Here is a 12,712-nt window from a genome sequence, read left to right on the forward strand (position 1 = left end):
ACATTTTTATTAAATATCCACACAGTAATACTAAGTTTATCTTTCTTTACATTTTTATTAAATATCCATACAGTAATACTGAGTTTATCTTTCTTTACATTTTTATTAAATATCCACACAGTAATACTAAGTTTATCTTTCTTCACATTTTTATTAAATATCCACACAGCAATACTAAGTTTATCTTTCTTTACATTTTTATTAAATATCCACACAGTAATACTGAGTTTATCTTTCTTTACATTTTTATTAAATATCCACACAGTAATACTAAGTTTATCTTTCTTTACATTTTTATTAAATATCCACACAGTAATACTGAGTTTATCTTTCTTTACATTTTTATTAAATATCCACACAGTAATACTAAGTTTATCTTTCTTTACCTTTTTATTAAATATCCACACAGTAATACTGAGTTTATCTTTCTTTACATTTTTATTAAATATCCATACAGTGATACTGAGTTTATCTTTCTTTACATTTTTATTAAATATCCATACAGTAATACTGAGTTTATCTTTTTTATTAAATATTCACACAGTAATACTAAGTTTATCTTTCTTTACCTTTTTATTAAATATCCACACAGTAATACCGAGTTTATCTTTCTTTACATTTTTATTAAATATCCATACAGTAATACTGAGTTTATCTTTCTTTACAAATTTATTAAATATCCATACAGTAATACTGAGTTTATCTTTCTTTACATTTTTATTAAATATCCATACAGTAATACTGAGTTTATCTTTCTTTACAAATTTATTAAATATCCATACAGTAATACTGAGTTTATATTAATATTAGTTTTTTCGGTATGTAAATGCTACTCTTTCAAGTTTAATTAAAATTTCGTGATTGCAGTTCTTGTTTTATTTCTCCACATTTGGATGTTTTCTTTCCTTACCTCTCACTATTTTTTGAACATAGATACAGTCTGTCTCTTCAGTTTACCACTTCTTTAATTTAAGATTTGCCCTTCTCTCTGCAGTTTCTCACTTCTTTAATTTAAGATTTGCCCTCTTCTCTTCAGTTTCCCACTTCTTTAATTTAAGGTTTGCCCTTCTCTCTTTAGTTTCCCACTTCTCTAATTTAAGATTTGCTCTTCTCTCTTCAGTTTCCCACTTCTTTAATTTAAGATTTGCCCTTCTCTCTTAGTTTCCCACTTCTCTAATTTAAGATTTGCCCTTCTCTCTGCAGTTTCCCACTTCTTTAATTTAAGATTTGCCCTCTTCTCTCTGCAGTTTCCCACTTCTCTAATTTAAGAATTGCCCTCTTCTCTTCAGTTTCCCACTTCTCTAATTTAAGATTTGCTCTTCTCTCAAACCGGCTCCAGCTAAACATTCAACAAAGCTCGTAAGTTTTGATTTTGTAAATGTTCGAAATTTTAGAATATGGTTGAAAAAATTTATCTGGACGTTTCTGACAACTTGGCTTTGATGTACTCGTAATAATAGAATATGGCTACTGATGTATTTTTAAGTTTATACCTTTTTTTTGTGTCATTATTGTTCAATAAACTTTTGAGATAAGTTGATTTCTACGTTACTGAATATTCAACTATATATCTTGATATAAAAGTTTCTTTTGGTGTGTTTAAATATCTCTTGAATCCTGTATGGTCTCTTCGTAACGTTTCATCTGTTCCATTTCTTATCCTATGAATGATAACAATACAATATAAAAAAGGTGTTTTGTAATCCGTTATACAAATTGCATGGACCTACAAAGTTAAACTTCATAATACAGCAACGCAGATTTCGCAAATGATACTCAATTTTTGTTCTATCACGTAAAGATGTTTAATAAATCAGGAAGAAAAAAACTTACACAGATCAAATTTTTATTACGTTATGTTTGGGTTCTAGACGGTCGATAAGGTTTTCACGTCGCGATTAGTCTGGAAAATTCTATAGGCAATGGTTGTCAACATTTCAGACAACAAAATGTGATTCCATTTCAATGAAAGTGATTCTCTTATGTAAAAATACACATGAACACGATTTCAATAAGTTATGGACTTTGCAAGTAATTTTAACACTATTAAAACAAATACATTCTCTATTACTCGTATTTCTTTACCTGAATGTAGTTTGGTCTCTCCCGTACCTGTCTTCTACGTTCGAAATTCTGTTCACTTACATTCACTTATTTCCTAAGGTGTATATTATTTGTGTTGTATTATTCTCGTACCGTTCTTTGTTCTTAAGTTCTAACTGCCCAAATAAATTGTTTTTATTTGGAACTGGTAACAGAAGTTCTGAGCTTAAGAATTCGCTCTCGGCTCTCTCCCATTCGTGGCATTGTATCCGTCTTCTGTTCTGGAATCCATCTTAATTGGTCTGCCAAGCCGCTAAGCCCTATTTGGTGTCACGTGTCACAGGTTTTTCATAATAAAAGTCTGTTTTACGAAAGTAAACGATTAATCTTCTGCTAAGTCTCTAATGTGAAGGACCACTTTTCGTCCGATCCACGACCTTTGAACTTTCTAGCTTGAGAGGCCCTGCTAGTAGTTTGAAACTCCAGACAGCGTAACTTTGCGGATCACGGACACTTGAAAGTTTCATCGTCACGTCAAGCAAGGATAAAGTTCTCCTTCTGCACAGAGATAAAATATTATATATGTATGTGTGTAATAAGTGTAGTTCTATCAACGTATTTCACACAGAGATGAAAATATGAAATATATATATGTATAATAAACCTACTTCCATACAGAGGTAGAAAAATCATATATGTACATAAGTCTACGTCTAAAAGAGATAAAGAGATTAAACATATGTATACACACATACACGTTTAAGAAGTCTATTTCTACACGTAGATAAGAGATTAGGACGTACTGCTTGGTTTCTAGTGTTATTTCTAAAGATTTAATTGAAAGAAAACACTCCTGTGAAGTTCGTACAAAAATAACATTTTGTGTTTTTTATGGGGAAACTCGGAAGCGAAGCGGGAGAACTTTCAGAAAAACAACAACTAATTATTTTCAAACACAGTTCTCAGAAATATGAGGAAGAGAACGTATCATCTCCACATACTGAGACTTCCTATATGTTTGCCATTTCAGAAGAGGACACGAAGAGAATGAAAGTGTACTAGATGCAACACTAGTTTCGCTGACTTTACGTTCCTGAATAAAGACTTCAGAAAAAGTGACAGAGAGAATGAGAAAAAAAAAATATTTTGTTGCTGTCTAGTGTTCATTACTCTTACAAACACCCTTTGTTTCCCAGCCAAAAGACTTTCAGTCGTTTCCTTCTATCAACTGGTGAGAACCACACTAACAACTACAAACAAGTTTAAAACTGAAATAATCTCCAAATATACAAAAACAGCAACATAAACAGCAGAACCATCTCCGAAGAAAATGTTCGTTTTTTTTTTTTTAAATACCTACATAATTTGTTTGTTTGTTTTGAATTTTCGCACAAAGCTACTCGAGGGCTATATGTGCTAGCCGACCCTAATTTAGCAGTGTAAGACTAGAGGGAAGGCAGCTAGTTGTGACCACCCACCGCCAAATCTTGGGCTACTCTTTTACCAACTCTTTGATCGAAACATTATAACGCCCCCACGGCTGAAAGGGCGACCATGTTTGGTGCGACCAGGATTCTACCCGCGACCCTCTGATTACGAGTCGAACGCCTTAACACACTTGGCCACTCTTTTACCAACGAATAGTGGGATTGATCGTCACATCACACCTACATGAGACTTCGGGTCCATCTGGTTGGGTTTTCACTAGCCAACGTTAAATATACGTTGTATAACAACGTCGTCATACCATCTCGTTGTTAAATACGTATATTGCAGAAACGGTATGTGAGTGTGGTTATCATCTGATATCTATCACAGCGTGGTCGTAAAACCTTATAAAGTACTATTTATGCCCGGCATGGCTAGGTGGTTAAGGCACTCGACTCGTAATTTGAGGGTCACAGGTTCGAATCCCCGTCACAACAAACATGCTCGCCCTTTTTGTCGTGGGGACGTTATAATGTACGCTTAATCTCACTATTCGTTGGTAAAAGAGTAGCTTAAGAGTTGGTGGTGGGAGGTGATGACTAGCTTTCTTCCCTCTTTACTTACACTACTAAATTAGGCACGGCTAGCGCAGTTAGTCCTCGTGTAGCTTTGCGCGAAATTCGAAACGAACCAAACCAAGTATTATTTAACAAAGCGCTCTAAGACAATTGCGCAATGTAGTTAACAGGTAGTTTACAATCACACTAGGATATATACGATATAGTGAGTGTCCGAAAAGTTTGGAACCATAAATTATTTGAAACTCGGGAATTTTAGCTTAGATTAATGAAACCTTCCCAGGACATTAGATTGGTGGAGGAATTATCCAGAAATGGACCTCAAGATCTTCGGACTTAACTACTGTGGAGTTCTCTTTCTCTGGATTACTCAAAAGGAATATCAGAGACACCGAATATCTGAAACAACGAATTCATGACGAGTGTTAGAATACTGACAGTGACACGAGTATACTTTGCAATGACCAAAGAGAGAGGAAATATTGTCTCCAAATTTGTTTCGAATTACAAAGAGAGCATGTGGAACACATTCTGTGAAATTCGTTGAGGTGCTTACGGTTTGAATCTTTTCGGGTGCATGGTCTTTTTTACAATTAAGCTACACAATAGGCTATCTGTGCTCTGCCCAGTTTTTAATTCGTCATTGGTATTACAACGTTCATAAGCGTAACGAAGTATGTCTATGGAGTCACACGAATCCTATCAACAGTGCAATTGGTATTCGGGAGATTCATGTGCAATAGGTGCCAGCACAGTAGCATATATTGAGCTGTTTTTTTTTTTTTTGTATTTTTTTCAGAAATTTTCAAAGGTAATGCCCTTTCAAACAAGTTCCCTGACAGCTATCAATGAAGACTATCCAGACTAATGTTACCTGATTTGAACCTTTAGGGATATGCGAAAGTACCCCACACAATATATACTATCTTATGAATTTAGTAACTCGTAAGGTGTACGGAGTTACCTGGGCAATAACGAATAGTAATGTGTGCGACGATGCGTCTCGTGCTTCCATAGTAAAGAGGACACATTGCACGTGCTATTTATGGCCCATTGAATCTCACAAGTTTGTAAGTACAGTGCTGCCAAGAGTCCTGCCGTTTACATGTCAAACGATTCAGTTCGTACATAACGTAGGATATAAAAACAGCACTAACTGTAGGATACTATGATAGAACATTACTGAATTATAATTGACAAAACATTATGTTACATGGAAAACGGGTCCTCAATTTTAAATTAACTAATTAGTTTCAATTATTTGTTAAAATTGTGTGAAACTGAGAGCTGGAGCGAGCTGCATGTCTTTTACAGAACAAGACCTAGGCTTATGACACTAAAAATTGGGCATCGATACCTTTGGTGGACACAGCATAGACAGTGTGCATCTTTGCACTTAACTGCAAATGAAAAGAAGTTTAGATTTCGCGAAAAGCTACACGAGGACTATCTGCGCTAGTCGTTCCTAATTTAGCAGTGTATTACTAGAGGGAAGGCAGCTAGTCATCACCACCCACCGCCACCTCTTAGGCTACTCTTTTACCAACGAATAGTGGGATTGACCGTCATTTTATAAAGTCCCTACGGCTAAAAGGGCGAGCATGTTTGGTTGGGCGGGAATTCGAACCCGCGATCCTCAGACTGTGAGCCAAGCGCTAACTATGCTAGGAGTCTAACTGGCAAAAACAGTGGAGCTACGGCAGAGAGCATTATGAAAATATATAAAACATGCATTAGACCCGTCATTGACTATGCAGCTCCTGCATGGATAAATGTAAGCAAAAAAAAAAACAACTGTAAACAAAACTACAAACAATACAAAATACATTACTCACAACAGCTCATAAAGTACCTTGAACTACATCTTCCGAATTTATGCATAAATACGCACAATCGAAACAATAGCAGATAGACTCCTACATTGTACAATAAATTATTTTAATAAAAAATTAGAGAAAAATAAACTAGTGAACTCGACAGGTAATGTTTGCATGATGATGATAGACCTAGTCAACTTTTTCCCACTTAATATATACTTTATAAATAACAATAAATATGTAAAAAATAATAATAATAAAAGGCCACCTATTAACTAGACTCCACATTAGTTTAGAGATTAATTACAAAACATTGAAAGCTTTATTTTATGTAAAGGTTTTCTAATTAATATCTAACTGGTGAAAGTGCAAATAATTTGTGGAACTGTAAGAGAAATGTTTTATTTCCACCAAGTGTATCTATAGATTGTGCATGGACATTGTTCTGAGAGAGGTCTGAGTAAGTGCGGGTGACTCTGGTCCTCGTGTACCATACATAAATACGCTTGACCGTTGAAAATAAAAAGTAATAATAGTAAGATAAATAAATAAATAAAACCAAAATCTGAAGGAAGAGGTTAAAGAAACCTGACCCTCCTTGGTAGACAAACATCAAAATACCCATACAGAGATTTTGTTTGTTTGTTTTGAATTTCGCACAAAGCTTCTCAAGGGCTATCTGCGATAGACGTCCCTAATTTAGCAGTGGAAGAACTAGAGGGAGGGAAGATAATCAACACCACCCATCGCCAACTCTTGAGCTACTCTTTTACCAACGAATAGTGGGATTGACCATCACATTATAACGCCCCCACGGCTAAAAGGGGCGAACATGTTTGGCGCGACGGGATTCGAACCCGCGACCCTCGGATTACGAGTAGAACGCCTTAACACGCTTTGCCATGCCGATCCCACCCATACAGAGAAAGAAAGAAAGCCAAGCGCTCTATTTAACTGGCCATGACGAGCCGTTTGAATGAAAAATAATAACTTGATATATTATAATTTTAAATTACTCCAAAACGAATTGACAAAAGTACTAAAATAAATTTGGGATTGGGGTTCCAATTGTCATTGTGAGTTTTATAACCTACAGGAATTAATGTTTCACGTGGTTATTCCACTAAGTTTTAACCTGTACAAATTTGAATTTCGCTGTTAAGCTTTCTCTAATAGAATTTATTTTTTTCTTTTATAAATTACTGTGTGTTTTGAACTACATTTCTCCAGAGTGTTGTCAGTTATTGTTTCATTAAAATTTTGACTATTGCTTTTATTTTACAGTTTTTATCAGTTGTTTAGTTTTTAAGGTTTCAGTCATTGGCTACACGTGTGCAGTACAGTAAAGACACCCATGTTTAAGGGTTTAATGTTTCTTGGTCTTCTTGTAAGACAGTGATGTAGCTCAAACCGAGCCTGGCCGAGCATATGTCTGACTATAAATAACTGCCTAAATGGCCCGGCAAGGCCAGGTGGTTAAGACACTCGACTCGTGATCTAAGGGTCGTGGGTTGAATCCCCGTCACAACAAACATGCTCGTCATTTCTGTCGTGGAGGTGTCATAATGTTACACCTAATCCCACTATTCGTTGGTAAGAGAGTAGCTCAAGAGTTGGCGATGGGTGATGATGACTAGCTGCCTTCCCTCTAGTTTTACACTGCTACATTAGGGACGACTAGCGAAGATAGCCCTCGTGTAGCTTTGAGCGAAATTGAAAAGAAACAAAAGTGACTAACGAACAAGGAGAATTCGCTTCTTTTTTTATTTTTTTGCGTAAAATAATACTGGGACCCCTCAGTAATCAGAGGTGTGTGTGTGTTTCATTTGCTTATAGCAAAGCCACATCAAGCTATCTGCTGAGTCCACCGAGGGGAATCGAACTCCTGATTTTTAGAATTGTAAATCCGTAGACTTATCGCTATACCAGCAGGGGACATAATCAGATATTAGTTACATCATTACTTACATTTTCATTGTAACTCGTGTCTTATTAAATATCCTGTGATTTGTACAGACTTAGACTCACAAGTAATTAGGTGCATGTATAGTTTAGAGAAAAAAAATTGTCATGAATTCATTGGTAGTTTTAGGGCTAGGAAGATATATATAACAACATTACTGCAGTCGGTTCACACTTCAGTGAATGAATGGTATCCACTCTACTAAAGTGGTGGACACATCTCTTGGACAGGAGGTGATTGACCGGGAAAACAGTTGAACGCTAGCTAACCTGACTTCGTTCCCATTGAGCATGTAGAGGTCGCTCTGAGGAAGACTCGTTCCATCTCGTTTTGTTACTCCAACCATTAAAAATGTCCCTGAAAACAATGTTTCAGAATAACAGTAGACGAAGACAGCTCAAGATCTCAACCTATATTGGTACAAGGTACCACTTGATGCTGGTGAAAGAACAAGAACTGTAACAATTTAGGCCCCCTCTTCTAAATTGCTACCAAACTAGACCACGTGTTCCAAGCCACATGTTTCTTTTGTTACACTCAAAACATTATAAAATCCATTTATTCCTTAATAAATTTGTACGGTGCGAAATACAATACCACAACCGGGCTGATGGCAGTCCTATACATCAGAATCTATTGTGTTTATCAGAAACGAAGTTCTGAAAATGTGAGGTAATAGACAGAAAATAGATATTCAGAAAGTTAGGTGGGTTGCACAGATACTCAAACCTATGCCAGTTGAGCTCCGTAATCAGCAGGCTGTGATACACTTGAAATGCATAAATTGGTAAGAAATTTCAGCTGTGAAGACCAACCTTTTGTACATTAGCGTAAGATAGACGTGTTTTCATTGTCACAAAGAATAAAGCTCTACCATCACGGTTTGTTTGTTGTTGTTTTTTTAGCTTTGTTAGTCCAAAAACATTCTTCTCTGCCACTAGGAGGCAGGTGTGTGCTTTTGTGTGTTTTCTTACAGCAAAGCCACATCGGGCTATCTGCTGTGTCCATCGAGGGGAATCGAACCCCCGTTGTAAATCCGTATAGATTTACCGCTGTCCCAGCGAGGAATGGAGGATGACTGAGGTAGATATAATTTCGGCTCTTTTGGGTAACTTTGTTTCCTAGAACATAAAAAGAAAAAAAGTTACTGAGATTTGTCTGCACCTCAAACTGTATATAAAACACCTAAATTTGGAGTATATATATATATATATAACACTAATTATATCATTTATCTTTCCCTAAGTTATAAAAAACATAAATAAACTCGTTCAGCCTTTTTATCAGCGTCCATAAGAAGTTTTTTATTTTTTTTCTCGCATTCTTAAAAATATAACAAAAGTGCAAATAAAATAACTCTGGTTACGTGTTTGCTAGAAGAAATATGTAACCTTTTATTATTTTTCATTAAAAGGTGTGTTATTTCAAACTCAACAAATGATTTACAAAAAAAAAAAAACATTTATTGTTAAGCGCAAAGCTACACAAAAGGACATTGAAAATCTAAGCCCTCCGGACTTACCTCTGAGCCACTAAATGGGTGGAAGGCCACAAAACAAAATAAGACATTCAGAAAACACAATTTAAAATAATTAGTGAAAACCTTAACCTGCTTAAAAGTACATTTTAAACAGAACGTTGTGTTGTTAATGTTCTGTTTAAACTGTTTAGTAAAGATTCGTCTAATGACTATAAGCGTAAATCTACTGATTAAAAGTCGGAAAATATGAATATTTCAATGTCGTGTTAAAGTTTAGTGATTTGTATTGAAATTTAGTGCCAGAACACATTGTTTACCTTCTTATTTTCTGCCAGTAGATGACGCCACTTTACAGTTTATCGATCCTCTGGAGACTGAGTGAGCCAAACTTAGTAACACGTCACACACAGATCTTGGCACGAGCAAGGCGCAGTTGTTGCTGTGTGTTTTGTACTCGCGCAGTGCAACGTGACACATAGAATCCACCAAAAACAAAAAAAGAGTTGTTAAAGGGGGACAAATGTCTGAGTGATCTATTTAAACACGATAAATAGGCTACAATAAAATATAAGAGATAACATTTCTAATTATGTTATTATTGGTGTTACTCTGTAACAACACTAATCATATGTTGGTCTTAATTGAAATGTTTTTAATTGTGTACCTATTTTTAACGGTGCGTGTTATTTAGTACTTTAACATTATACGCAAGTGCCAAGAAATAATAGGAACATTAATTCTTATCACGGGCTAATAGCCAAGATTGAGTTCAAGTTAACACTCACAATTGTTACTGTGAGTAAACTGGTCACTTTTCCTCAACGAACACTGATTTGACAAGAAGAATTTCTCAGTTACAGCCTTTACAACGAACATGGGTTTACATTAAGAATTGTTTGTTTCAATCAGTAAAACCAAAATGGCTGTTTTACATTTTTGAACTACATGAATTTGACTAGAAGTGCCTATGCATTGTACAGTTTCATAGTTTAGTTCTCATTTGTAAAAAAGTAATTCACGGGCAATGTGAGGACTGTGCGTAAATAGTACTTGTACGCAAATTTCAAAATCGCAAACACTACAGCTGTTTGAATAGTAAAGAAATCGCGAGTTTATTGTCTGGTGTTGAACATTAAAGAAAGCGTTAAACCAAAAATGTATATGTAAAAACGGCTCGCTTGGGTTGAGTAATTTTTGTACGTAGAGGAGCGAACAACGTTTTGACCTTCTTCGGTCATGGTCTGGTTTAGGTTATTTTTCTCTGCAGGTGGGTTTTCTGGACATCACTGAAAGCGTTAAACGATTTTGATAGGTTTAATGACCATCATTCCAAAGATGACCGTTTCACGTCACCTATAAGTGGATAATACAGTATTACAGTTCAAAAAAATAGTAAGACTAGACAGTAAATACCATAAATACATGATAATACTTTAAAAAATCAAATGTAAGAAGCTTCGATTAAAAGATAAAATAAAAAAGGGTTTAGTTTGAATTTCGCGCAAAGCTACACGCGGGCTATCTGCACTAGCCGTCCCTAATTTAGCAGTGTAAGACTAGAGGGAAGACAGCTAGTCATTACCACCCACCGCCAACTGTTGCACTACTCTTTTACCAACGAATAATGGGATTAACCATCACATTATAACGCCCCACGGCTGAAAGGGCGAGCGACTTAATAATCTAAAATCCGAGGCTCGAGTCTCCGTAGCGGAAAGAATGCAGATAGCCTATTGTGTAACAGCAAAAAAAAAAACAACGAATGGTAAGTCTGACGTCGTAATGATTCGTAGGAAAAGAAGCAGCTTACTGAAAAAAATACAACAAATCTGTCATCACAGTGAACAGGTTACATGTGTAATCTTTAAATGATGGCGGATTTTTTCCTCAAGGACTTGATAATCTAATGCAGAAGAGATATACTTCACTGATCGCAGGCAGTCACCGAGGTCTTCCAACCCTTTCGAACGAGGCTATCCACGCTCGAGGTGAAAAGTGCGTGTCTCTCAAGAGGAAACTTTCAGCTAATGATGTCGACATTTAAATAGTCCAGAGGGCGTACCGTGCTGGACGGAGCGAGGTGTATCCTGTACACCCCACTGAAAACCCCTTTGCCGATCTCCAACATGTAACATGCGAGTAACGACATTTTGATTGCTACGAATCCATTAGCGGAACGACAAAGACTTTTGACTCTCCGCCAATACAGTTCGTTCTCTGTACATTAATATAATTTTTTTTTTTCGTTTTCTCTGAAATAAAGTAAAATTTAAGTAGTAACAACTAGGAGAACCCTTAATTTAGACGACAAAGCGTATAATACCCTGAAACCGGAATCCGTATAATCACAGTTCGTATACAACGTTGCATTCCTCGTTACTATGGCAACTCTCCACCTATATGGGTATAGGAGTAAAACAGATAAAGCACCTGTACTTTTTTACGTTAAATTTGGCTGTAGAAAAGTGGTTTTATAGTACATATACATGTGACATCTTATCTCAGGAGTGTACCTCACGTAATAAAGACTGCGAAGTGTTTAAATCCAGTTTCAAAGCGATCATGATTTATGAAATACAATAGCTGAATTTGTTAATTTGTGTAAATTAGCGAAACTAGCTGAATGGTTCTACCTTAACGTGAAACTGGCTGTATGGTTTTACCTTAACGTTAAACTAACTGAATGATTTTATCTTAATGTTAAACTAGCTGAATGATTCTATCCTAGCATGAAACTATCTGAATGGTTCTACATTAACGTGAAACTAGCAGAATCATTTTTATGTTAAGGTGAAATTAGCTCAATAAATCCACCTTAACGTGAAACTAACGGAATGAATTTTTCTTGACATGAAACTAGCTGAATCATTACACTTTAACGTGAAACTAGCTGTTTGATTCCATCTTAATGTAAAACTAGCTGTTTGATTCCATCTTAATGTAAAACTAGCTGTTTGATTCCATCTTAACGTGAAACTAGCTGTTTGATTCCATCTTAATGTGAAACTAGCTGTATGGTTCTAGTCTAACGTAAAACTAGCTGTATGGTTCTTGTCTAACATGAAACTAGCTGTATGGTACTAGTCTAACATGAAACTAGCTGTATGGTTCTAGTCTAACGTGAAACTAGCTGTATGGTCCAAGTTTAACATGAAACTAGCTGTATGGTCCTAGTCTAACATGAAACTAGCTGTATGGTTCTAGTCTAACATGAAACTAGCTGTATGGTCCAAGTTTAACATGAAACTAGCTGTATGGTCCTAGTCTGACATGAAACTAGCTGTATGGTTCTAGTCTAACATGAAACTAGCTGTATGGTTCTAGTCTAACGTGAAACTAGCTGTATAGTCCTAGTCTAACATGAAACAAGCTGTATGGTTCTATTCTAACATGAAACTAGCTG

General features: G+C 35.8%; 1 long non-coding RNA gene across 1 annotated transcript; it reads right to left on the reverse strand.

Moving 5' to 3' along the window:
* Positions 1–228: 228 nt before the first annotated feature.
* LOC143254312 (uncharacterized) lies at positions 229–12,457 on the reverse strand. Its single transcript, XR_013030135.1, has 4 exons — positions 9,627–12,457; positions 8,645–8,950; positions 2,086–2,601; positions 229–1,661 (listed from the first exon to the last, which is right to left on the reverse strand). It is a non-coding gene; the product is annotated as an uncharacterized LOC143254312 (long non-coding RNA).
* Between the last annotated feature and the right edge of the window lie 255 nt (positions 12,458–12,712).

This window comes from Tachypleus tridentatus, chromosome 6, assembly GCF_004210375.1.
Source record: "Tachypleus tridentatus isolate NWPU-2018 chromosome 6, ASM421037v1, whole genome shotgun sequence".
NCBI classification, from domain to species: Eukaryota; Metazoa; Arthropoda; class Merostomata; order Xiphosura; family Limulidae; genus Tachypleus; species Tachypleus tridentatus.